Source organism: Suricata suricatta, chromosome 7, assembly GCF_006229205.1.
Source record: "Suricata suricatta isolate VVHF042 chromosome 7, meerkat_22Aug2017_6uvM2_HiC, whole genome shotgun sequence".
Lineage (NCBI taxonomy): Eukaryota > Metazoa > Chordata > Mammalia > Carnivora > Herpestidae > Suricata > Suricata suricatta.
In genome coordinates this window covers 92,108,953-92,133,047 of record NC_043706.1, presented here as the reverse complement: position 1 = coordinate 92,133,047, position 24,095 = coordinate 92,108,953, and the positions used below count along the sequence as shown (strand labels likewise).

At 41.0% G+C, this 24,095-nt stretch overlaps 1 long non-coding RNA gene across 1 annotated transcript in view; it reads left to right on the top strand.

Annotated features, from left to right (window-relative positions):
- The first annotated feature begins 6,891 nt into the window (after window positions 1–6,891).
- LOC115296699 overlaps window positions 6,892–24,095 on the top strand; it is a 41,587-nt gene continuing 24,383 nt past the window's right edge. Inside the window, exons 1-3 of the long non-coding RNA XR_003911008.1 lie at window positions 6,892–6,942; window positions 7,468–7,546; window positions 21,928–22,009. This is a non-coding gene — a long non-coding RNA (uncharacterized LOC115296699). The remainder of the gene's footprint in view (window positions 6,943–7,467; window positions 7,547–21,927; window positions 22,010–24,095) is intronic.

Below are 24,095 nucleotides of genomic sequence, written 5' to 3'. Positions count from 1 at the left end.
ACAGAGGAGAGAAACAGGGATGAATGTGCAGCTCATTCAGACATTTCCAGTGTCTTGTTCACCATCTTGCTGAAGATGAGGTTATAAGGTAAGACATGATAACGGAATTGAGTCCCATTGCTCTGTATAGAGAATCACAAAGTCAGGAATGAAATACACTTTCATTTGGTCTTATTCTCTGTTGATTTGATTTTTGTACATTTGAGTCACTGTGTTGATCAGGGTTCTCCAGAGAAATAGAACCATACCAATAGAATGTGTGTGTGTGTGTTATGTGGTGTGTGTGTATTGTTAAAAACCACAGGCCCCAAATGGCGTCACTTAGGCCAAGTCACCAAACTGGGGCTTAATAACCTAACCTAATTGCATTTCAACCTTGCCCAGAAATCTAAGTCTTAATTGATCAGTCAGGAATTTCTGATCAGTGCCAGTGAGATAATTTGTCACATGGTTCTCAACATCTCCCAAACGAAGTTGAGGTAATATACATAATAAGCCCCCTCGACCTTCCACCTGAGGAATTCCTTGCCTGGAATAATTCATTCTTCTCTTTTGCTAGCAACTTTCTTGCCCCATTTTCCTTCTTATGGAAACCCTCCATTTTGTACAATTCCTTGGAGCTCCCCTCTCCTTGTTAGATGGGTTGCTGCCCAATTCGTGAATCGCTTAATAAAGCTAATTAGATTTTCAAATTTACTCAGTTGAATTTTTGTCCTTTAACAGTATATTTTTATTATAAGGAATTAGTTCATGCAATTATGGAGGCTGAGAAATGCCAAGGTCTACAAGCTGGAAACTCAGAGTGTCAATGGTTTAGTTCCTGAATCTGAGTCTGAGTCTGAGTCTGAAGGCAGGAGATCAGTGACCCAGTATAAAGACAGACAGAAAGAGTGAATTCTTTCTCACTCTGCCTTTTGTCCTATTCAAGCTTCAATGAATTGAATGTGGGTGGGCCATCTGCTTTACTGGGTTCATGAATTCAAATGCTCATCTCATCTGGAAGTGCTTTCACACACAAACCCAGGATAATGTTTTTTTTTAAATTCTTTTTAATGTTTTATTTATTTTTGATACAGAGAGAGTCAGAGCATGAGAGGGGGAGGGGCAGAGAGAGAAGGAGACACAGAACTGGAAGCAGGCTCCAGACTCTGAGCTAGCTGTCAGCACAGAGCCTGATGCGGGGCTCGAACCCACAAACGTGAGATCTGACCTGAGCCGAAGTCGGAGGCTTAACCGACTGAGCCACCCAGGCGCCCCCCAGGATAATGTTTAAGCAAATATCTGGACACACCATGGCCCAGTCAAGCCGACACATACAATTAACCATTACGGTCATATTATGCAAAAATTGAATTTAGTGTAATTTTAAGAACTCAGAACATGGTCTCTTCATGACATAGGGTCTTCCATTTGCCTCTAAAATACTCCTTTATGAAATTAGCATCATTATCTGTTGTGGATAGATTAGACCTTTCAGTTACCTGTACTCCTGGAATGAAAATGTTTGATGGATTTTGCCTTAAAAGTAAGCCACTTGATATCCAGTGATCTTTATTGCCTACCCTACCCACAGCTGTTTGGACCAGGGTAGCAAGCAAATCCCTAGGCTGACCAGCAACCTATGACCTGGCATGTCAAGATGACTTGAGCCAATCAGAATGCCTCCCTAGGGCACATGAAACAAGACATACTGAAAACACTTAACTAGCAGCAGCAGACCTGAGGGCAAAGTGATGCTACAAGGTAGGGCCCAAGCCAAGTAAACAAAGTCATGTGAAAGAGCATAACAGAGTGAGGGACCCACCTGTAAAAAGGAAAAAGTCAGAGAACTGCAGACAGAAACAGAGATATGGAGGGGGTTCTGTTCTCAGAAGTTTTGTGCCTTCTGAGATTTCCAGTTCCCATTCCTGGCCACTGGCTCCTCCTTCCATTATCCCATTTCCCTTGAGGAAGTCAGGTAGGTCTCTTATAGTTTGCACAGATGAGTTCCCTTCTATTTTACTTTGCTTGTATGAGGGTCTGTAAAATATTTCACTCAGATATGTTTGCTTAACTTTCCTTTTGCAAATTCAGAAACTGAAACACAGAAAAATCATTTGGTCTCTTTGAAGGCCACCGTGACAGCAGGAAGAAGTCTGGCAATCACAACTTACTGCATATTTAGCAATGTATTGTTTGCAAGTTGGGCATGAGATTCATGTTGATAAAGTACATTTTCTTTCTTTTACGAGTAATGTTTTTGTGTCATATCTAAAAAATCTTTGCCTAATCCAAAGATACAAAGACTTTATCCCATATTTTCCTCTGTTTCTTCTAGATGTTTTATAGTTGGAGCCCTTACGTTTTGGTCTATGATTCATTTTGAGGTTTGGTTTTGTTGTTGGTACTGTTTTGTATGTGGTCTGAAGGTTCATTTTTTTTCTCAAATGGTTGTCCAATTGTTCTAATACCAATCATTGACAAGATTATCTTTTCTCCATTTAAATACGTTGTGAAAATCAACAGGCTTTATTTATTTATTTATTTATGAGAGACGGCACAAGTGAGTGAGGGGCTGAGAGAAAGGGAGAGAGAGAAGTGGGGCTCACCTGAAGCAGGGCTCGAGTTTTACCCAAAGGGAACTCAAGTTCACCTGAAGCAGGGCTCGAGCTCACTGCCCAGCTCACCTCATGTGGGACTCAGACTCATGAACCGTGAGATCATGATCTCAGCTTAAGTCAGATGTTTAATGACTGAACCACCAAGGTGCTCTGGAAATCAACAGGCTTTATATCTGTGGGTCTGTTTCTGTACTCTCTTCTTCTGTTCCACTGGTCTACATCAGGGGTTGATAAACTGTGTCCTGAGGGCCAAACATGGCTCATTACCTATTTAAAAAAATTTTTTTAATGTTTATTTATTTTTGAGAGAGAGACAGAGACAGAGCATGAGCAGGCGATGAGCAGAGAGAAAGAGAGATACAGAATCTGAAGCAGGTTCCAGGTACTGAGCTATCAGCACAGAGTTTGACGTGGGATTCGAATTCACCAGCTGTGAGATCATGACCTGAGCTGAAGTCAGATGCTTAGCTGACTGAGCTACCCAGGTGCCCTGCTCACTACCTATTTTTCTTTTATTGGAACTCAGTCAACCCCATTTATTCCTTTAAGTATTGTCTAATACTGTTTTCAGGCTATAAAGGCAGAGTTGCAACAGATTACAAAGCCAGAAATATTTACAATCTGTCCCTTTACAGAAAAAGTTTGCTGACTCATGATCTATATGTTTATCCTTATACAATATCACACCGTCTCGATAACTAGAACTTTCCAGTAAGTCTTGAAATTAGGGTATGTTTTCCAGCTCTGTTCTTTTTTGAAACTGACTAATCTGTTTTGTTTTTTGCATTTTCATATGATTTTTCAAATTAGCTTGACAATTTATGCAAAAAAGTCTTCTGGCATTTTACTTGGGATTGTTTTGAATCTACAGATTGATTTGGGGATAATTAACATTTTAATAATATTGAATCTTACAATCCATGAACATGGGATGTCTATTCACTTATTTAGGTCATCCTTAGTTTCCCACAGAAATCTTTTGAAATTTCTGTTTACATGTCTTGCATATTTTCATTAAGTGTATCCATAAGTATTTTACATTTTTGATGCTATTTTACTTTATTGCTTTTTAATTTCATTTTAATTGTTTATCACTATTAAATAGAAATACAGTTAATTTTTATCCATTCATCTTGTATCTTCCATCTTTGCAATATTTATTAGTAGGTACAGGAAAATGAATCATTTAGGATTTTCTACATAGATAATCATGTCATTGCAAGCAAAGGCAGTGTTATTTTTTCTTTCCAATCTGGATACCTTTTGTTTCTTTCTTCTTGCATTATTCCACTGGCTAGGACTTCCAACACAATGTTGAATATACATGATGAGAATGAACATTCTTGCCTTGTTCCTTATCTTTTCAGTAAAGCACTTGATCTTTCACTATTAAGTATGATGTTAGCTGTAGGCTTTTCTTAGATGCCTTTTGTCAGGTTGAGAAGGTTTACTTCTAGTCCTAGTTTGCTGAGAGATTTTATCATGAATGGGTGTTGAATTTTGTCATATGCTTTTTTCAGCATCTATTGAGATGAACATATGGTCCCTGCTCCCAGGAGCTTGCAGTCTGTTGGTAAAGATCCAGGGGTGCCTTGGTGGTTCAGTCAGTTGAGCATCTGACTCTTGATTTCAGCTCAGGTCATGATCCCAGGGTCATGGGATTGAGCCCTGTCTTAGGGGTGAGTGTGGAAACTGTTTAAGATTTTCTCTCTCCCTCTCTCTCTGCTCCTCTCCTCTGCTTGCTTGTGTATATGCTCTCTCTCTCTCTCTCTTGTTCTGTCTCACTAAACAAACAAAAACAAAAAACAAAACCACCCAACCAAATAAATAAAAAAACAGACACTAAACAAGTGAAAACAAAGATAAGGAAAATCCAGGAGCCTATCCCAGTCCAGGGTCAGAGAGAGTCTTTTTCAAGAAGTAAAGTTTAAGTTGAGACTGAAGGAGGAGTAGGAGAATGGTAGGTGAAAGGGGGTGAAAAGCAAACAGAAGTTCACATACCCTGACCCAAATTCCAAATCTGGTTTTGCTGCTTTCTACTTAGGTGAAGAGGAGACAGTTCCCACTGAAATGCTATTTGTGGCCTTTGCTTTGGAGTCATTTCTCGTAGCATCTGTAAGGAACTCTTTGTGTGGTTTCCTCTAGGTGTTAATGTAGAGGTGGTGCTCGCCTTATCCCTCTTGCACCGCTCCATGAAGCACCAGAGGAGAACGATCTTTTATTTATTTATTTATTTATTTATTTATTTATTTATTTATTTATAGCCTTTCTGAGAGAGAGACACACACACAGAGAGGGAACAGGACAGGGGCATAGAGAGAACCCCAAACAGGCTCTGCACTGACAATACAGAGCCCAATGTGGGACTCAAACTCATGAACCATGAGATCATGAATGAGCTGAACTCACTGAGTCAACCAGAAGCCCCCAGAATGATCTTTTAGAGATAAGAACCACAAGAATTTTACCTCAGCAACTGCTTGCCGTCTTATCTTCTTAAAGACAAGGAGAATCCGGTAACCCATCTGATTTCCTTTTCCTCTTCAGGAGCCTGGAAACTCAGAGATGGATCTAAGCCTGCCTTTCAATAACTGAGTAGGACCTTAAGTGGACATATATTCTGATTTTCTCTTAGTAATGACTGCTTTAAAAAATGTACATTTTCTTTGGGCACCTGGGTGGGACAGTCGGCTAAGCATCTGACTTCGGCTCAGGTCATGATCTCACAGTTTGTGAGTCTGTGCTGACAGTTCAGAGCCTGGAGCCTGCTTCAGATGTGTGTCTCCCTCTCTCTCTGCCCCACCCCTGCTTGTGCTTTGTCTCTGTCTCTGTCTCTCAAAAATAATGCTAAAAATTTTTTAATGTACATTTTCTTGCTCCTCGCTTTGTATTTTATTGTATATTTCTTATATCCTATTAGCTACTTAAATATATTATGGAATAAGGTAGATTACAAACAAATAAACAAAAACTGCACAATGACAGAAACATAAAAGCTTTAAAGAACCAGTCCTTCATTACGAAGGTTCTGGACACAACGTCCAAGCTGCCACTCCCTTGTGCTTCTCTAGACTGCTACCTGCCCTCTCCCTAACTGCTCCTCCAGACTTCCTTCCTCTCTCAGGCTGCCTCGCCCTGTGACCAACGGTTGCTCTCAAAGCAAACACACAGCTTTTGTTTAAAGGTTTTAAGAATTGTGCTAGTGGGAAGAAGAATAGAAAGATAAGAGAAGAAGCAAATGTGAGGAAATTATTAAGATTCTGGAAAGTTTCCAAGGTCTTACTAGTCCCTGGCCCTGACCCATGCTTTCTTGATGTCTTTTCAACATTACATTTGAAAGTCCCTTTTAAATTCCTGTTCAGTGTTTTCATCTCCCAGTGTGACCCTTCGAACTCTCTTCCCCACTGGGGAAACTTAGCCCCTGTGGAAGTTCGTCTTCCACTACAGAGACCCATGGGGACAGTCAGGACCATTTGGTGGGTGCCTCCCATTTTCCCAGTAATGTGCTTTGATAAATGCCTGAGAACTCAGGCTTCCCACCCAGAAATGAACCCCACTGGGAAGACATCACATACCTGTCCCTGTAACCCCTTCTCCTCCCCAGGGTCAAGGCCCTATATTTTAGTTGCAAAATGATTATAGTTTTGTTGTGGTGGCTCCTGGAAGCCCTACCATCAGCAATGTAGCAGTGCTAGAACCCGGAGAGGGGTGCTGAGGTGGAATAGCATGTGAGGACTATGACACCGTGTTGTTGAGGCCGATGAATGGGTGCCATGGTGCATATTTGTGAAGAGAACCTCTTCTACCAAGAATTCAGCGCCATGGGTAAAGTGGCTTAGTTTCTGGCCCCTTCTCCTAGGACAAGTAGAATGTCCTTCTTTGGCCTGGTTCCCATTCCCCAAACCAGTCTGTGCTTGGATATGGCTCCTTCCACTCAAATCATGCTTTGAAAGTAGATTTAAAGCAAAAGTTTTATCCTAGGCTTTGACAGATGCATGAACGATGACTCTACCCAGAGAAGGCAGATGTCTTTTTCCAACAGTTCTTCCTCATAGAATCTTGTGTTTGTCCTTGCATACCCAATTGTTGGGACACTAAACCTTTCCTATCAGTTTTCAGATAACCTTTGTACTGTATAACACTTTAAACAAATAGACTATATTGCCAGTGGGAGTGAATTCCCCAGGGGAATTCTGACTTTACTAATCTTTCTTCATGCTATGTTTTATTTTTTTTTGAAGACACACAATTCCTTTTCCTTGCCAAAAATTCCCATCCCTTGCCTTTCAGTAATGACCAAAATTGAAAAAAATGGAGTTTCTGCGTCCGACACACCATGTGGGTAAGATTCCCATTACTTAAGTTACCTTCCTTGTTAAATATTTGTTGAGTTCTGAATCACTAGGGAGGATGTATACCTTGGGCAAGCAGCATCTGGTCTCTGTTTACTTCCCGAAGATGCAGCTAAAGGGACCCGGGCCTCCTGGGGAGAGTGCAGTGGCCGGGGCGAGTCATCCCTGAGTGTCTCATATTTACGTTCAAATGAAATTTGATTAGAGTGAACATTCAGGGCGTACTTTTTAAGAAGAAAAATAAATGGAGATGTGACCAAAGACCAATGGGCAGATGTTTTCAAGGTGAAAAGAGGCCAGATGACTTCCTTCTTTTTGGCTACTGGTATATCTTTACGTATAAGGAAATGATGAAACAGGATTGTAAAATATTTACATTTAGCAGAGAAACCTTTTCACTTATACAAATACCATGGTGGACGTGTAGTTTTATTTGACAACAATGGCAACAGTGGAACTGCATGATGTGAGGTCAGGTAACTGACTCCCTTTCTCTCTCTTCCCCCACCTCCTAGTGCTGGCATCACCATAGAAGGCTCTAGAAGGAAGTGAGGAAGGACTTGGTGAAGTTTGGTTGCCAGGAAACTACACTATGTATGTAATCCAGACCCTCTCTCTCTCCTACTCCTACCTCAGCAGATTTCATTTTAATTTAGTTTTCTGAATAGGTAACAGGTTCATATGTTTCAAACAACAAAAAGTATAAAAAGCATTAAAAAAAAGATTCCTAACTTATCACTCTTCATTCGGTTCCCAACGTCCTTAACAATGAACCTCTATTAAATCTTGTTTACCCTTCCAGATACTTTTTATGCATAAGTAAGTCATATAAACATATTTTACTTCCTGGGACCTTTTTTACATACATGATAGCCCCACTTTACACACAGGTAAGGTGTGTGCATGTGTATTTTTCCATATTGGTACATTAAGAACTTCATTCTTGGGGCGCCTGGGTGGCTCGGTCAGTTGAGCGTCCGGCTTCGGCTCAGGTCATGATCTCACAGTTCATGGGTTGGAGCCCCACATCGGGTTCTGTGCTGACAGCTAGCTCAGAGCCTGGAGCCTACTTCGGATTCTGTGTCTCCCTCTCTCTCTGACCCTCCCCTGCTCATGCTGTCTCTCTCTGTCTCTCAAAAATAAATAAAAACATTAAAAAATTTTTTTTAATTCAGAATTAAATCTCATCTTAATAGGAAGAGGGTATGGGGAATATAGGCATCTCAAGGGGAGAGTAAATGACTTTCAGTAAAGATGAATGGGCCCTAAGAACAGATGGGAGGTATGACAGTTTGCGACAGTTTGTCTGGGTACAATGTTGATGTCTGTTCTCCTCTCTTGAGACAAGAGTCAATCTTGCCAGGTTGATGAAACTCAGGAGGGGATGGATGCGAGGGGATGGATGACAATTGAGTTTCTTTCGAAGGATCTATCTTTAGACAAGTAAGGGAGTTCAGTGAAAGCCTCTTCCTACATTTGCTGTTTTCAAGTGGATAAAAGCTCAAAATATCAAATAACAAAGTGTCACATTTCACAACACAGCATCTTTGGGGTGGCAGGTCCTAAACTCCTCTTGTTCGGGCGGCATATTTGGTTGCCCTTCAAGTGTCTTAACTTACATGGAATTTCTTCTGTGTCAGTTTGCTTCCAGATGGCTATCCAGTTGTCCTGATACCATGACTCCATGGATTGATTAGTCCTGGTTTTCCTTATGTGTCAGGGACACTTCCTCATCCGAGATGGCAATCTCATTCCTGAGCGATGTGGGGGTGGAGATGGAGTAACAGAGCTAGGCCCCAGGGCGGTCTTCCCCTTTGCTGTGACAGCAGAGAAGAGACTTCTCCCAGGTATCAAGGCCACTGGGACTCGAGACAGTCTGTTGTTCAGGGACGTGCTCACAGGGAATCCCAAGTTGCCACGCAGCCCCTCCCCCTCCACAGACAGGGAGTGCGGCAGCGCAGAACCACTGCACTCAGGGGTGGAATTAGGCTTTGGGCCTGAATAAATAATTAGAAATTGGCTGCTGAGAGAATGTCCCTGGTGATTGCTTGCTCTGGAATTTTGCTGGGTGGCACACAGAGTTTTATTACCCAATTAAAATACAGCAGATTAAATCGTGCAAAAGGAAGATGGAGTGGGCAATAAATCTGCTGCGGAATGGGCTGTGGAGGGCCCACCCCGAAAGGCATGAATTGATGGTTCAGAGAGAATTGAGAAAAAGTCTGGTTTTGCCAAAAGGAATCACTAGCCAAGCGTATTCTTGAAGGGAGACTGAATATTTGCCTTGGGGAGGATGCGGGGTGGGGTTGGAGGTGTGGGCACTGGGAAAAGAAAGGCTAGTTTTTCAAGTTTCCAGGGAAGACCCTGGGTGGAAGGGAAATGGAGGGCCGATGAAGGCAGACAAAAGTAACATAATCTTTTGCAGTGAAGTGACATTTTTTTGTACCATACAAACACAGAGATATTGGTGATACTGGGGTGTCCATTGCCCAGTGCTACATAATGAACGATTGGGTTGTAACAAGTTCTGAAATATCAGTGAAGTAATAAGAGGCAGGATTATCATATTCATTTCACACTGAAATACACATTTGTTGGAGTAGTAGTTTGCTAGGGCTACAGTAACAAAGCGCTGCAACTGTGTGGTTTCAACAAAAGAGACTATGGTCTCGTGGTTCTGGAGGCTCGAAATCTGACATCAATGTGTGAAGGTTGGTTCCTTCCGAGCACTACAAGAGAAGAAGCTGTTCCAGGCCTTCCTCCTTGTCTTGTGGGCAGCCTTCTCCTTATGCCTCTTCACATCATCCTCCATCCATGTATGTCTGTGGCCAGGTTTCCCTTGTATAAGAAGGCCAGTCATATTGGCTGAAGTCCCACCCTAATGACTCAACTTGGTTCCCCCTGTTAAGACGTTACCTCCAAATAAGGTCACATTCTGAGGTAGTAGGGGCTACAACGTATGGAACACAGACCTGAACGCACAGCATTTGACTATCTTAAAAATAGCAATTTTCTTCTTTCTGTGTATAGCACCACCTTCCCAGTCCCAGCCCAGGACTTATTGATATCTTTTTCATAATCCTCACTGAGTTAATCTGCAGTGCTGGCTTTCAGCTCACTGGTGAAACCCTGTAACTGCAGTAGTAGGTACATTTGCTTCTGTTTGTTACTCAATGAGGGGGCAAACATTGATTGTTCTTATCTTGATGATGAGTGGGTAAAGATTTCTCCTTGGAAATGATGAGACCTGTGAGCCTCCTTCTGGCTAGCTCTTCTTTCTACCTTGCTTAGGGCTGCCAGATGTTGTAATTGAGACCAACTGGTCTTGTATTTGCACCTTCCAAAAGGAATTTATAAAGTATATTCATGTATGACTGTATTGCATGTGCTCAAGATTTTAGTTGAAACCACCCAGCTACCCTCATCTGGCCTGGAGCATGGGCTTGCTACATGTCTGGCCATTGGACAAAATGAAGCATAGATGCTATAAGAATTGTCTTCAAATTGTGTCAACATTAGTGTCCTTCCCTTTGTCTTGCTACAAAGCAGATTAATAATAAAGATGAAAGTCTGTGTGCCCTATAGCTGAGTGCCCTGGAGGTTGACTTCTTTCCCCAGCCTTTATTTGTCAATGGGGGCAATTCTCACTCCTTACTTCCAGCTCATGCAGGCCGTGCCTGGCATTGGTAGGTCTCCTGGTTTAGAAGCCCCACTTGATTGCTTGTTGGTGTAAACTGACTCTATTCGGTCATTCAGCAAACACTTATTGAGCTTTGTACTAGTCACTCTTCCAGCTGATAGGGATAAAGTAGGGTAAAACTAAAGTGTCCTGTCTTCATGGACTCATAGAGTTTATAATCTGGTCAGGCTGAACTTTTAGCAGCAGAGATAAGGTGATACATGTTAAAAACAATAAAGCAGAGCAAAAGGATAAGGAATGCGTGGCTCAAGACAGCTGCGATTTTGGAAAGGAGTGGGTCTCATTAAGAAGGTGACATCTGGGGGCTCCCAAGTGGCTCAGTCAATTAAGTGTCCAACTTTGGCTCAAGTCATGACCTCACAGTTCATGAGTTTGAGCCCCACATTGGGCTTTTTGCTATTAGTCCAGAGCCTACTTTGGATCCTCTGTCCCCCTCTCTCTCTGCCCCTCCCCTGCTCACACTCTCTCTCAAAATTAAATAAACATTAAAAAAAAAAAAGAAGGTGACATCTGAGCAAAGATTTGAAGGAGAGAATGAAGGTAGCCTTGTAGCTATTGAGTGAGTTTCAACAGAGGGAGCAGCCAGGGTCCCTAAGCTCCTAAGCTGGAGTGTGTCCAGTTAGTGTGCAAAAGAGTGAAGAAGCCATTGTGGCTGAAGGGGAGTGATAAAAAAAAAAAAGAATAGTAGATAAAGTGGGGTGGGTGGGGCAGAACACATCCTCCTAGGCCTTTAAAAGGACTTTGGCTTTTACTGTCAGGAAGAAGAAAATGACTGCAGCATTTTAAGCATAGGAAATAGATGAGTTGAATTGTTTTGTACCTTATGAGAAAGAACGCAAAAATCATTCTGGCTACTCTGTTGAGAATAGATGGTAGGAAGCTGAGGGCAGAAGCAGGGAGACCAGTTGGGAGGCTATTGCTGTAATTTAAGATAATGGATGCTCAAATTGGGAGGACCCATGATGGTGGTAGGTGGTGAGATTCTGGATATACTTGGAAGGTCAAGCCTAGAGGATTTCCCAGTGAGCTGGATGCTGGAATGAGACGAAAGGAGTCCTGGAAGGCTTGAGTGTCTGGAAGGATGGAGTTGCCATTAGCTGAAGAGTGGGTTGTGGGTAGAGCAGATGGTGAGAAGAGGATTAAGTTCAGTGCTAGACATGATGAGATGCCCATCAGTTCTCATCAGGACCAAGTAGAGGAATCTAGGATCTCAGTGGCTTTATCATTCAGTTTTGGAATAGTGTCACATTAAAATAAGTATGGTTCTAAAAGACAAAGTAGAGAGATAGATGGTGCTATGGCCTGAGTGTTTGTGCCTACCCCCAATTCATATATTGAAATCCTAATCCCCAGAGGTGATAGTAGTAGGAGGTGGGGCCGTTGAGAGGTGCATAGGTCATGAAGGTAGGTGGAACCCTCATAAACTTATTAATGATCTTATAAGGGAGACCCCTTCTGCCATCTGAGGACACAACAAGAAGTTTGCAGTCCAGAAGAGGTCCCTCACCCAACCATGCTAACACCCTTGTCTTGGACTTCCAGCCTCCAGAACCATGAGCAATAAGTTTTGCTGTTTAGAAGCTATTTTGTTATAGCAGCCTGAACAGACTAAGACAGATAGGTAGATAACCAAATGATTTTCTTTACTCTTGTCTCTCCAAGGACTTCAAAGAAGATCCAGGTCACAATCCCTAGTTGGCTTTCTCATATCCCTTTTCTCATGTCTCCATAAATTCTGTGGGCTCTGTTGTAACCCACACTCACAGAAGACTCTTGTCAGCAACCTTTCCTCTTTAGCCTCAGTGTGTTGGCTCCTAGCTCTGAGGTCTCTTCAGGGCATAGATTGGCTGAATCTGTTGGTCTGTTGAAGGGTGGCATATTCTGCTGCCATTTAGCATAAGGATTATTTTGAGCTGAAGGTAGTTGAGAAGAAGAAACACAACAAAAGTTCTCGGCAAAGTCGGTCATTGATTTGTAAAGGTATTCCTCTCCTCTACCAGAAAGGACAGAAGTTAATCACCAAAGACAACTCCAGACCTGTATCACCAAAGGAATCTATATAAGAAACCTGTGAATACTAGCCCTCATTTATCATTTGTTTCCTCATATATTTGCTTTCCTACAATTTGCCAATCCTAGTAACTCAAAGTCCTTTTCCTTTGTCTTGCCACTTGTCTAAAAATGTACTATTCTTTGTTAAGATGTTATATGAACCCAAGACGCTATACCACCCCTCACCAGTGATGAGTTACTCATCACTGAATCTCCCATGTTTGTGTATGAACTGCATATTAATTAACTTCTGGTTTGTTCAATTGTCTTCCTCTTGTTAATCTTTTGTAAGACTCTTGTCTTTTGTCAGTCTAATTCACAAGGCTCCAGCTGGAGAAGCTAGGAGGATAGGAGGAAGGTTTTTTCTTCCCTTACAAACTTCATACCTCCTCTGGCTCTCCTACCACACCGTGTCCAGGGAGAAATGTGGCAAAGGTGGCTTGTCCTCAGAGGCTGCAGTGCATCTGGGGAGAAGAAAAATTGGATCAGAAATGTAGGGATCCTCATTGGCAGACTGAGAGATATATGTGCATGTGTGGATGCATTGCAGACCTGGTGAGGCTGTCTCTGTGTCAGGGTCATCTCAGGCCACAATTTTCTGTAGCCACATCTGGATAAGATCAGGAGAAACATTCTTGAGGCTACATCATGTGAACTATTTTACACATTTGCACCTACAAAGAATAGCTTTAAGCTTTCCAGCTTCTACTCTCAAGCAGTAAAGAGTAATAACTCTCATTAATTCATCATTCCTTAAAATCAGAGAGTCCATGTACCTTCATATACGGCAAAGATGTGTAGTGCCATTACTCATTAGCAAACAGTTCACTCAATATTTTTAATGTATTATATGGGCCAGGCCCTGAGCTAGACACCAAGATAACTAAATTAATTGGACATATTGTCTCAGTTTCTGGGGTGGAGGTAGTAGGGGATAGATCATGTCGATATTCAGTAGTAAAGGTTGTAATGGAAGGGTTTCATCCACAGCTGGGGGCTGCATTCCCTCAGCCAAAGGAGCAGCCAATAAGACTTACCCAGGAATTTGCATCTAAAAATATATAACCTCTGGTGCATCCAATGGGTGAAACAGTATGGTGGTTCCTCAAAACGTTAAAAATAGAACTACCCTACAATCCAGCAATTGCACTGCTGGCTATTTACCCAAAGAATACAAAAACACTAATTCAAAGGGATACAGCAGCATTATTTACATGGGCCAAATTATGGAAGCAGCTCAAGTGTCCATCTATTGATGAATGGATAAAGAAGATGTGGTATGTATATGTGTACACACACAAACACACACACACACACACACACACACACACACACACACACACACACACACTGGAATATTGGAATATTATTCAGCCATAAAAAGAATGAAATCTTGACATTTGCAATGACATGGATGGAGCAGTAGAGTACAGTGCTAAGTGAAGTAAGTTCTGTCATAGAAAGACAAATACCATTTGATTTCACCCATATTGAATTTAAGAAACAACAAAAAATGAACAAAGGGAAAAAAGAAACCAAGAAACAGACTCTTAGAGAACAAATTATGATTACCAGAGGGGAGAGGTTGGGGGATGGGGGAAATAGGTGATGGGGATTAAGGAAGGCACTTGTGATGAGCACCAGATATTGTATGGAAGTGTTCAATCACTATATTGTACACCTGAAATTAATATTATATTGTATGCTAACTAACTGGAATTAAAATAAAAACTTAAAAAAATATATAACCCAAGTTTAGGAAATTCTAAGTAAGCTCATCAAGACATTGTCATCCACTACTCCCAGTTGCCCCTCTCTCTGATCTCAGGGTCCATGATGCCCCAGTGTAATCACTCCTGATGGCCTGTTTCATTACTGCCATTCTTTGCAGCTTGCTAGCTTCAGAGGGGCAAGGATGGGTTTGTCTTATTTACTATTGCTCACCTAAGACCTCAGGGGGCTCAGGAATTAGATGAATAGGTGGAGAGATAGAGGAATCTTTTATTAACAGAAACTATTTTTCAGAGTCCATCTACAAGATTTAAAATAATCACTACTGAGAATTTTCTATTTTATTTAACTTAAAAAATGTTTTTAAAAAGTAATCTTTGTGTCCAACGTGGGGCTCAAACTCACGATTGCAAGATCAAGAGTTGCGTGCTTAACCAACTGAGCCAGCCAGGAGCCCCCTTATTCAACTTTTTTAAAGCTCAGTTTAGTGAAGGAATGTTCTGCAGTGGGACCACATCATTAAACTTATAGTGAGACTTGATAGGAAATCAGATTTTCATCAGAGAATTATTTCTTATTCTGTTAAACCAGGGCTACCTATTTTCACCCTGATCTGAAGATATGTGTAAGATTAAAAAAATTTTTTTAATGTTTATTTGAGAGAGAGAGAGAGAGAGAGAGACAGAGTACACATTGAGGAGGGGCAGAGAGAAAGGGAGACAAAGAATCTGAAGCAGGCTCTAGACTCTGAGCTTTCAGTACAGAACTTGAGGTGGGGTTCAAATCCATAAACTGTGAGATCGTGACCTTAGCTGAAATTGGACACTTAACCAACACAGCCACCCAGGTTCCCCTATGTGTAAAATTTTTCAAAAATAAAGACAATGTTCTCTGTTCATTTTATTTAATAAAGTAATTACATTTCCCACTATGAGTAATATATAAACTCACATAGACAATTAAAAAAAAACATATGCATACTTTTTTCATTTGAGAGAGAGAGAGAATGTGGGTGAGTGGGGAAGAAGGGCAGAGGGAGAGGGAGAGAATCTCAAGCATTCTTCATGTTCAGTGCAGAGCCCTCTTGGGGCTTGATCCCATGACCCGAGCCAAAACCAAGAGTCAGATGCTCAACTAGCTGAGCCACCCAGGTGCCCCCCAAAAACATATTTGGATGCATTTTCTTCCAATAATTTTTCCATGTTTGGTGGGGTTTTGATTTTGTTTTTGTTTTTGTTTGTTTGTTTTACAATCATGCTCATTTTAAATAAAATTATTGAGTATAAAGAGTAAAATTCTGGGAACCAGTCTGATTACTCTCTAAAATGCCTTCTAAGATTTTGAAAGATTTACCCAAGTAAGAAAATTAGGCAGTATAATTAAATGGGCACGGTAACTGGGTCGATTCAGGGTGATAAAATCCTCCACACGGTGAAAATAAAGCCTAGAGTGTTACTCAACAAACAGAACATAAACTTAGGCAGTTATGGCTGATACAGAGAGGTGAAGACGACCCTAGAAGCCCCACTGGGCCCTTAAAGTGGATCAAAACCAAGAGCCACCCTCACAAATCTGTGATAGTCAGCAAGATTCCCAGGCAGTAAAGGGAAGCATCAGGAGAACAAAGGTACTGTGGAGGAGTTAATGATTTCTGTGCATCAAATTAATATATGAAAGTGGATTAAATAAATCCCTGAGACTGGCAGCATTTATCTCAGTGTTAGTGGGAAATTGGAGAGCCAAAAATCTACACTGTTCCCCAAATTAAGTCATTTGTCATGGAAAATAGACTATGTTATAAATATGGTCAGTTCTATATCTTCCTTTGTTAGTATATGTTGATGTTGAATTAATATTGAGAGAATAACCCAAGTACATGTGTGACAGAAAATCTGCTGAAAAAGTGAAGGAAAATTCTGTGTTCGTGGCAGTAATTTCCTGCCTCCCCTCCCCCAGTAGACCTTATTAGGGCGGCATATGAGGCTAAACTTTTCCTTTACCCTCTTAGGAACTCCAGTTGGACTTGAGAATCAAGTTGATGTAAGACAGGTAATAAAAGAAAAGCAACAGACTTTATTTTCATATGTACATAGGAGCCTTCAAAGGGAAATGAAGACTTAAAAAGTGGTAAGGCCTCAGTGTTTATATATTAGATTGAACAGAGTAGTAATTATGAAAAAGTAACTAAAATGTATGAGGAGACTAAAGGAAGATAAGAGTTACGTTGATTAAGTTTGTTTGCACAAATTCTACTTGGCCTTGACTCCCTGTCTCTGGTGATGAGAATGTTCTTTTCCTCCAGGTGCAGGGGAGGGCCTGTTACATATGGGAGTTTTATCTCTTGTTTTCAGGAGCTGAAGCTAATATAACACTGTATGTTATCAATACGGGAATTAAAATAAAAAACTTAATAAAAATAAATAAATAAATAAATAAATAACATTCAAAAAAGGTTCTACACTTTGCTCCTCTCTTAATTGGTTTTACCACAGGTTTCTCAAGCACCTGACCTTCAGGGGTCTGAGCCTGGAGGAAGCTCCCCTGGGTTCCACAGCTGTGGCCTCTGTTAACAGGCATGGCTCTCCTCTATATGTGTGGCCAACATCACCCATCCTTCCATTACATATAACTTGGCCATCTCCCCCTTGTAAGAGAGTACAAACTTTATTTACCTCACAAGCTAAAATAAGGAAAAGACCTCTGTAGATGTCATGGCAAAAGTGTTCATAGAAGACAAATTTTCTCTTGACAAACAAGGATACTCCTCTGTAACCATAATACAATTATCAAAATCACAAAACTCACAGGGTTACATTGTGTTGGGAGGAAAATTTTCTTCTCCATTTTATATTTGAATGAGGGACTGTGAGTTGACTGACAGTAGATTAACAGGAGAAAAGTTTGTTTATACATGTGGAAGCTTTCAGATGAAGGGACAACCTAGACAGCTCACGGAAGGGCTTTATACATCAGCTTAATAAGGGAGCAGGTAGAGGTGTTTAGGGCTTCAAAGATAGAAGGTTGGGATGAAGCTTGTTTTCACAATTTTTTGGAATGTCCTTGTCCCCGAGGTCAGGCTTCCATAATCGGAGACCTCCCTGGAGAAGGCTGTGGTAGCTGACTCTCACAAAGCTCTGCTGTAGGCGGACATGAGAAGTTTACATAGGAATTCTTTGTGTTTGCTGTTGCAGATGTTTCCACTTTGAAATAATTTTCATATCATTCACATGTGCTGTCAGCCCTATCATTAGTCCCTAGTCCACAGTTCCTCTTCATGTTTTAACTGCTCCAATAGAATCCTTTAGAGAAAAATGATCCAATCCAGGGTCACCATTGCATTAGCTGTCCTATCTCTTTGGTTTTCTTCAACCTAGACTTCCTCAGGAACTCTTTCAGGATCCTGACATCTTTGAAAGTGATAGGCTAGTTATTTTGGCAAAATGTAGTTACAATGTTTCCTTTATCTAACTATTCTTTCATCTCTAAGGGAGGAAAAAAAAAGTCCTTGCCACTTTAGCCTTTTAAATTCTTGGGTGGGATCCTTGTAACAACAAACAGATTAACAGGAGGAAGACAAACAAAAGCTCATTACCATGTACATCTCATATATACAAGGGAGAAACTCAGAGTAACTCAAGGAGGTGGCTTAGAACTCTGGCTCTTGTAGCATCTTCAACAAAGAGCAATACATTTGTGGAGAAATGACAGGATGAAAGAAGTAGCTTTAGGTTTCCAAGGGTGGCAAACTGTGGGAAGCTAAATATATGGCAGGATACTAACAAAATAAGGTTTGCTTACAGATTCTTCTAATGTTGTCTGATAAAAGTCTGTCTCCAAAGAAGAATAATTAGGGGGAGGGCAGAGAGAACTTTTCCTGCATTTGTTGCTGCTTTTTATTTTTATTTATTTTAAAAATTTTTTTCTAAATTTTTTGATGTTTATTTATTTTTGAGAAAGAGAGAGAGAGAGAGAGAGAGAGAGAGAGAGAGAGAGAGAGAGAGGGGGAGAGAGACAAAGTGTGAGCAGGAGAGGGGCAGAGGGAGAGGGAGACACAGAATCCAAAGCAGGCTCCAGGCTCTGAGCTGTCTGCACAGAGTCCAACGAGGGGTTCGAACCCACAAGCTGAGAGGTGATGACCCAAGCTGAAGTTGGACGCCCAACCGACTGAGCCATCCAGGTGCTCCTGTTGCTGCTTTTTTTTCTTTCCTTCTTTTTTTTTTAATAGTTTATTGTCAAATTGGTTTCCATACAACACTCAGTGCTCTTCCCCTTAAGGGCCCTCCTCCAACACCACCACCTCTTTTCCCCCCTCCCCCTTCCCCTTCAACCCTCAGTTCGTTTTCAGTATTCAATAGTCTCAAGTTTTGCATCCCTCTCTCTCCCCAACTCTCTTTCCCTCTTCCTCTCCCCCTGGTCCTCGCTCCTGTTGCTGCTTTTTAAAAAATGTTTTAGATGTTTATTTATCTTTGAGAGAGACACAGTATGAACAGGGGAGGGGTAGAGAGAGAGGGAGACAGAGATCCAAAGCAGGATCCAGACTCTGAGCTGTTAGCACAGAGCCTGACATGGGGCTCAAACTCAGGAACCATGAGATGATGACCTGAGGTGAAGTCAGACACTTAACTCACACAGGCACCCCTACATTTGCTACTTCTTAATTGCCTTCTGCTCAAAATAATTTTTATATCAAAAAGGCTTATTTTGGGGTAACACATTCTGGTTTTCTTTAACCCATTGATTAATTCATTTGGGATAAGTAATTGATCAGCTACTACGGGCTGAGCCCTGTCTGGCATTGGGATACATACAATGCACTAGATGGATGTGGATCTTTTCTTGGGAGAGGCCCTTTAACCCCTATAGTGGTTAAGAAGACAGATTTTAGGGGCACCTGGGTGGCTCAGTTGGTTAAACATCTGACTTCAGCCCAGGTCATGATCTCTCAGCTAGTGATTTCGAGCCCCACCTCAGGCTCTCTGATGATGGCTCAGAGTCTGGAGCCTGCTTTGGATTCTGTGTCTCCCTCTTTCTCTGCTCCTCCCCTGCTTGTGCTCTGTCTCTCTCTCAAAAATAAATAAACATTAAAAAATAATTAAAAAAAAAGAGATTTTATATTCAGGAAATCTGGGTTCAGGTCTAGTTCTGCTATCCATTAGAATCTTGGGCTTGTTACTTAACCTTTACATACCTCCCATAAAGAGGGAAGGTGAGTAAAAATACCTACCACAGAAGACTGACATTTGTTTGAAGTGAATTAATAATGGCATCCAGTATATATGAGTACTCTGCATCTCAAAATTAGATTTTCTGTGTGAAGAGGCTAACTGGCACCTATTTCACATTATTTTATTTATTTATTTATTTATTTATTTATTTATTTATGCAATTTTATACCTTTATTTGACAATCAGCAGTTAGTTCTCATCCACATTAATAGTCTGTAGATTTTGAAAGTGGTGACAGGCACATAGGTAACCAATGTACAGAGCTTGTCCAGTGAATCCTCATCCTCCTTACATATTCTGGACAACCACACATGGACACAGTATGGAATATCCCTTATTTCTTTGGGCCAGACAGCTTTGTTGAGCCTGGTGTCAATGCACCCATCTCCTTCATAGCAAATTTCTGGATTTCTTTGAGTGCCTGAGCGGCACGCTTCTTGAAACCCACTCCGTGGATGCATTTGTGAATGTTGATGGTGTATTCACTGGTCACTACCTCATTGATGACAGAACGGCCTTGTTCTCATCACACATTTTGGCTGAAGCCATTCTGCCAGGCCCAGATTGGAAAAAAAGAGCTCATATTATTTTAAAAGGAAAAAATATATAATACATTACAGTTCAACCCAGACTCCCAAACAATTTCCTAATGCACCACTAAAGTACACTAAAACACCCGAAAGGATCTGGATATACCTCCCCCCAAAATGCCACTATGGCATAGGAATTATTTTGAACAAAGGCATCTGAGTTCCTAAGCAGTCTTATCTGCCTAAAAGCTGAGCCTTACAAAAGAGCTCAACTGTGATAAATGCCTTCCTGGGATGAACTCTAATCTTCTCTTCTTGGAGTTGAAAAGTTGGAAGTTGCATGATACCCCTATAGACCTTGTCACAAACTATCATATCTTCCATCTGTTTTTCTAAGGGCACATTTATTTTTTAAAAAATGCATTTGCATAAGTTCCCTTTATCCCCTCTTTCTAAGACATCATTTGCTCTCCTGGACATGCTGCTCTGCTCTCCTCCTCCTCCCCTATTAAGATGATATATAAACTCTAAGTTCTGTCTACTTGAGTCTTGTTTTTCAGTGAAAAATATACATATATGAATAAAAATCTGTCTTTTCTCTTGCTAATCTGTCTTTTGTTGGCTTAATTTGCAGGTCTCTAAGACTGAACCTAAGAGGATAGAAAAAAAAGGTTTTTTCCCCTTAATATGTCTATGCAAACTGCTTAAAATATTGATCACCAAAAAAAATTAAAAGTTATTTTATGTACAGCAACATCTCTTCCATTGTAATTACTATTTTTATTCCTGTAATTTCTTATCTATCATTCTCTTCAAAACTTTCTGAACTTTTCTGGTACTCATTGTACAGCTCTCAGCAAAAACAATGGCTCAATATGGAAAGCGCTGGTAAATGCATTCAGGACAATTGCCAGCGACAGAGCATGACTCACTCCGAGCGTGACACTCTGAGGTCACTCTGAGCATCAGCAACATCCAAAGACTACACCCCCTCTGTGGATACTCATTGTGCTTTCAAAATGTCTATGATTGTTGCTGCTGTTCTACCACTTAAATTTGGAAAGTAACTGGAGAACTTTCCTTCACATTGTTTGGCTAAACTATATTGGGCTTTTGGAGATATACCTATAAAAATTTCCATCAGCTTAAAACAAACTCTATTGAGAGATATATACATTCTGTGAAGTTCAGGTATCAAAAACCAAAAGGTGTTTCTGGGAGCTATTTGGCAGTCTATGCTTGCATATATAAAGCAATTAAGACTGTGGCACAAAGATGCCTCTCTAACTACAATATTCTAGTGGGAAAGGCAGGCAAGTAAACACAGGATGGATAAAATTACTGCAGACTGTGATAAGTTTTCTGAGGACATTGAATACTATTCTAGAGAATAATGGGGAAAGGACCTTCTTCATGAAGGTGGTCAGAGTAGTCCTCCTTGGGGAAGTGACAACTAGAAATAAACCTGAGGGATTAGAAGAAGCCAGCCATGAGGGCAGCCAGGGTGAAGCATTCCAGGTAGAGGCAAGAGCAAATCCAAAGGCAAGGGTGAGATGGAGCTGCTGGAAGGACTGTCACTGAGTAGGAACAAGTCTATATGATGAGGTCAGAGAGATGGGCACCCCAGGTAACGTAGACTCCTGGAGACCATAGTGCAGAGTTTGGATCCTATTCTAAGCAATAGGAGACTTACAAATTTTACGTGGAAGGATGAAATGATCTGATTTATGTTTTTAGATCACATTGCTGAGGAGATTGGAGTAATAGAAATTTCAACTGGAAGCTGGGAGACCAGTTCGGAAGCTACTCATCAATTCAGGTAAGAGATGAGGTGACATTGAAGATGGATAGGAGAGGTCAGAGATGAGGATTATTTTGGAGGAAGAATTATTGGGCTTGCTGTTGGGTGAAGGGAACAGATGACTCAGGGGTCACACTCAGATTTCTGGCTTTGATAACCTGGTAGATGGTGGTGCTATTGGTAGAGGGAGGGAAGACTAGATATAAGAATGTTTGCAAAGTCATCTCTAATGTTTGGGCATGTGCATGCACACACACGGAAAACTATGTTCCCCATGTCTTTTGGGAGATGTCATTATTCTTAAATGGCAGCATACACAAAAATGACAAGATGACATACAGGTTCCATACAACATGGTATAAGAGAAGACTGAATTGTGATGATTTTCTTCAGTCCTTTTGGACAGCATCTGGTGACTTTTATTTTGGTTCTTCCTTATAGTACTGGCTGTAAAATATGGCTTTTTGTTCGTTTTGTCTTATTGGCTGGAAGCATGAAACTTGCAACTATTTTGGTTGTATAAACCAAACATGAGCTAGTCTGCCATTGCTCCCCAGGAGGCCACAGAGGCGGTATGCCCATTCTATCACTTCTTGCACATTAAAGAGTAATGGTTATTTACAAATGACCTTTCTGAAGAGTTTAAGTGTAGGATAATTGCAGAAGAATGTTCCAATAAAAATTGTAGACTACTACTGAAGGGTAGCAGAATGTGTCACTCCAAAATGTACTACTTTGGAATAACAATTACTTTGAGCTGAAGGCAATTGAGAAAAGGCAGATGCGGTACAAGAAAAGCTCTCTGCCCTCCCTGTATTTACCTAAACACAGGTCATAAATTTGTAGAGGTGTCCCCTGTTCCCCCCTCTATCGAGAAGGACAGACGTTAATCACTGGAGACAACTCTAGACCCCTATTAGCCCAGAGATGGTACCAGAGGCATCTGCATAACAAATTTTACTAACTAGTCTTTATCTCACATTAGTTTCTTAATTTTTGCCTTTCCACAGTTTGCTACCCTAGCAACTTAAAGCCCTTTTCCTTTGTCTTATCACTTCTCTAAAAATTATTTGTTCTTCTGCTAAGATGTATATAAGCCCAAGTTCTAACTGCCTCTTTGAGTTACTCCTCTCTGCTCCCATGCGTATACACAACGCACATGTTAATAAACTTCAGTTTTCTTTTCCTCTTGTTAACCTGTCTTTTGTCAATGTAACTTATAGGACCCCAGCTGGGATCATAGGATGGTGGAGGAAAAAAGGTTTTTTCCCTTCCCTACATGACAAAGAACAGAAAATGTATATAGAGAGCCCCAGAAGCAGGGCAGTAGTTCTGGTCTGGAGAGGACAGAGAGCTGCCTGTCTTGTTTCCTAGTTGTGCTAGTTTAGCAAGACCACAGGCTTCAGTGAGCCCTGGATTTTCCATCCGTGAAATGTGCTTTGGGAGATAGAGGAGTAGAACAAGAATTAAATAGGGTGGAATATGGTAATGGAATATCCTAGATTGTGTAATAGAAACAACCCCTGAAACTCCATGGCCTCTGTGGCTTAGCACAACCAAACCAGATTCAGATGTGGGTCAATGGGACTTATCTTTCTGGAGATCAGGGGATCCATATTTCCATTGTTTTGTGATGTAGCCTCAACAGGCAGCCTACAAAATTGTTGAAGACAGGGAAGAGAGGATGTAGAAGTCCATGATATCAGACCTGGGAGTGGTTTATGTCACTTCTGTTCCCCCACTGCCCAGTACTGGGCTATAGGGTCCTCAATAAAATTGCAAGGTAAGCTGGAAAATGCAGTGCCCAGAAAGAGAAAAATAAAATAAAATTTGGTGAAATAATGGCATCATCCCTATCACATTTAGGTGAATGTGTTTTATAAAATATTAGCTCTAGCTCTTCTCTGGTAATGATGCTTAAAATGACTCAGCCCAGAAAAGAAGTTACTAAGTAAAAGGTAGACATGAGCCATAGATGGATCCGCCCCTTTCTATAACAGGGAAATTATTGCCCTTTTTAGAGGGCACAGAAAAAGGGCCTGGGAAGTGAGAGTGAGAGGGGTGGTAAATGGTGGATGGATGACGGACTGGGGATTGGAAAGAG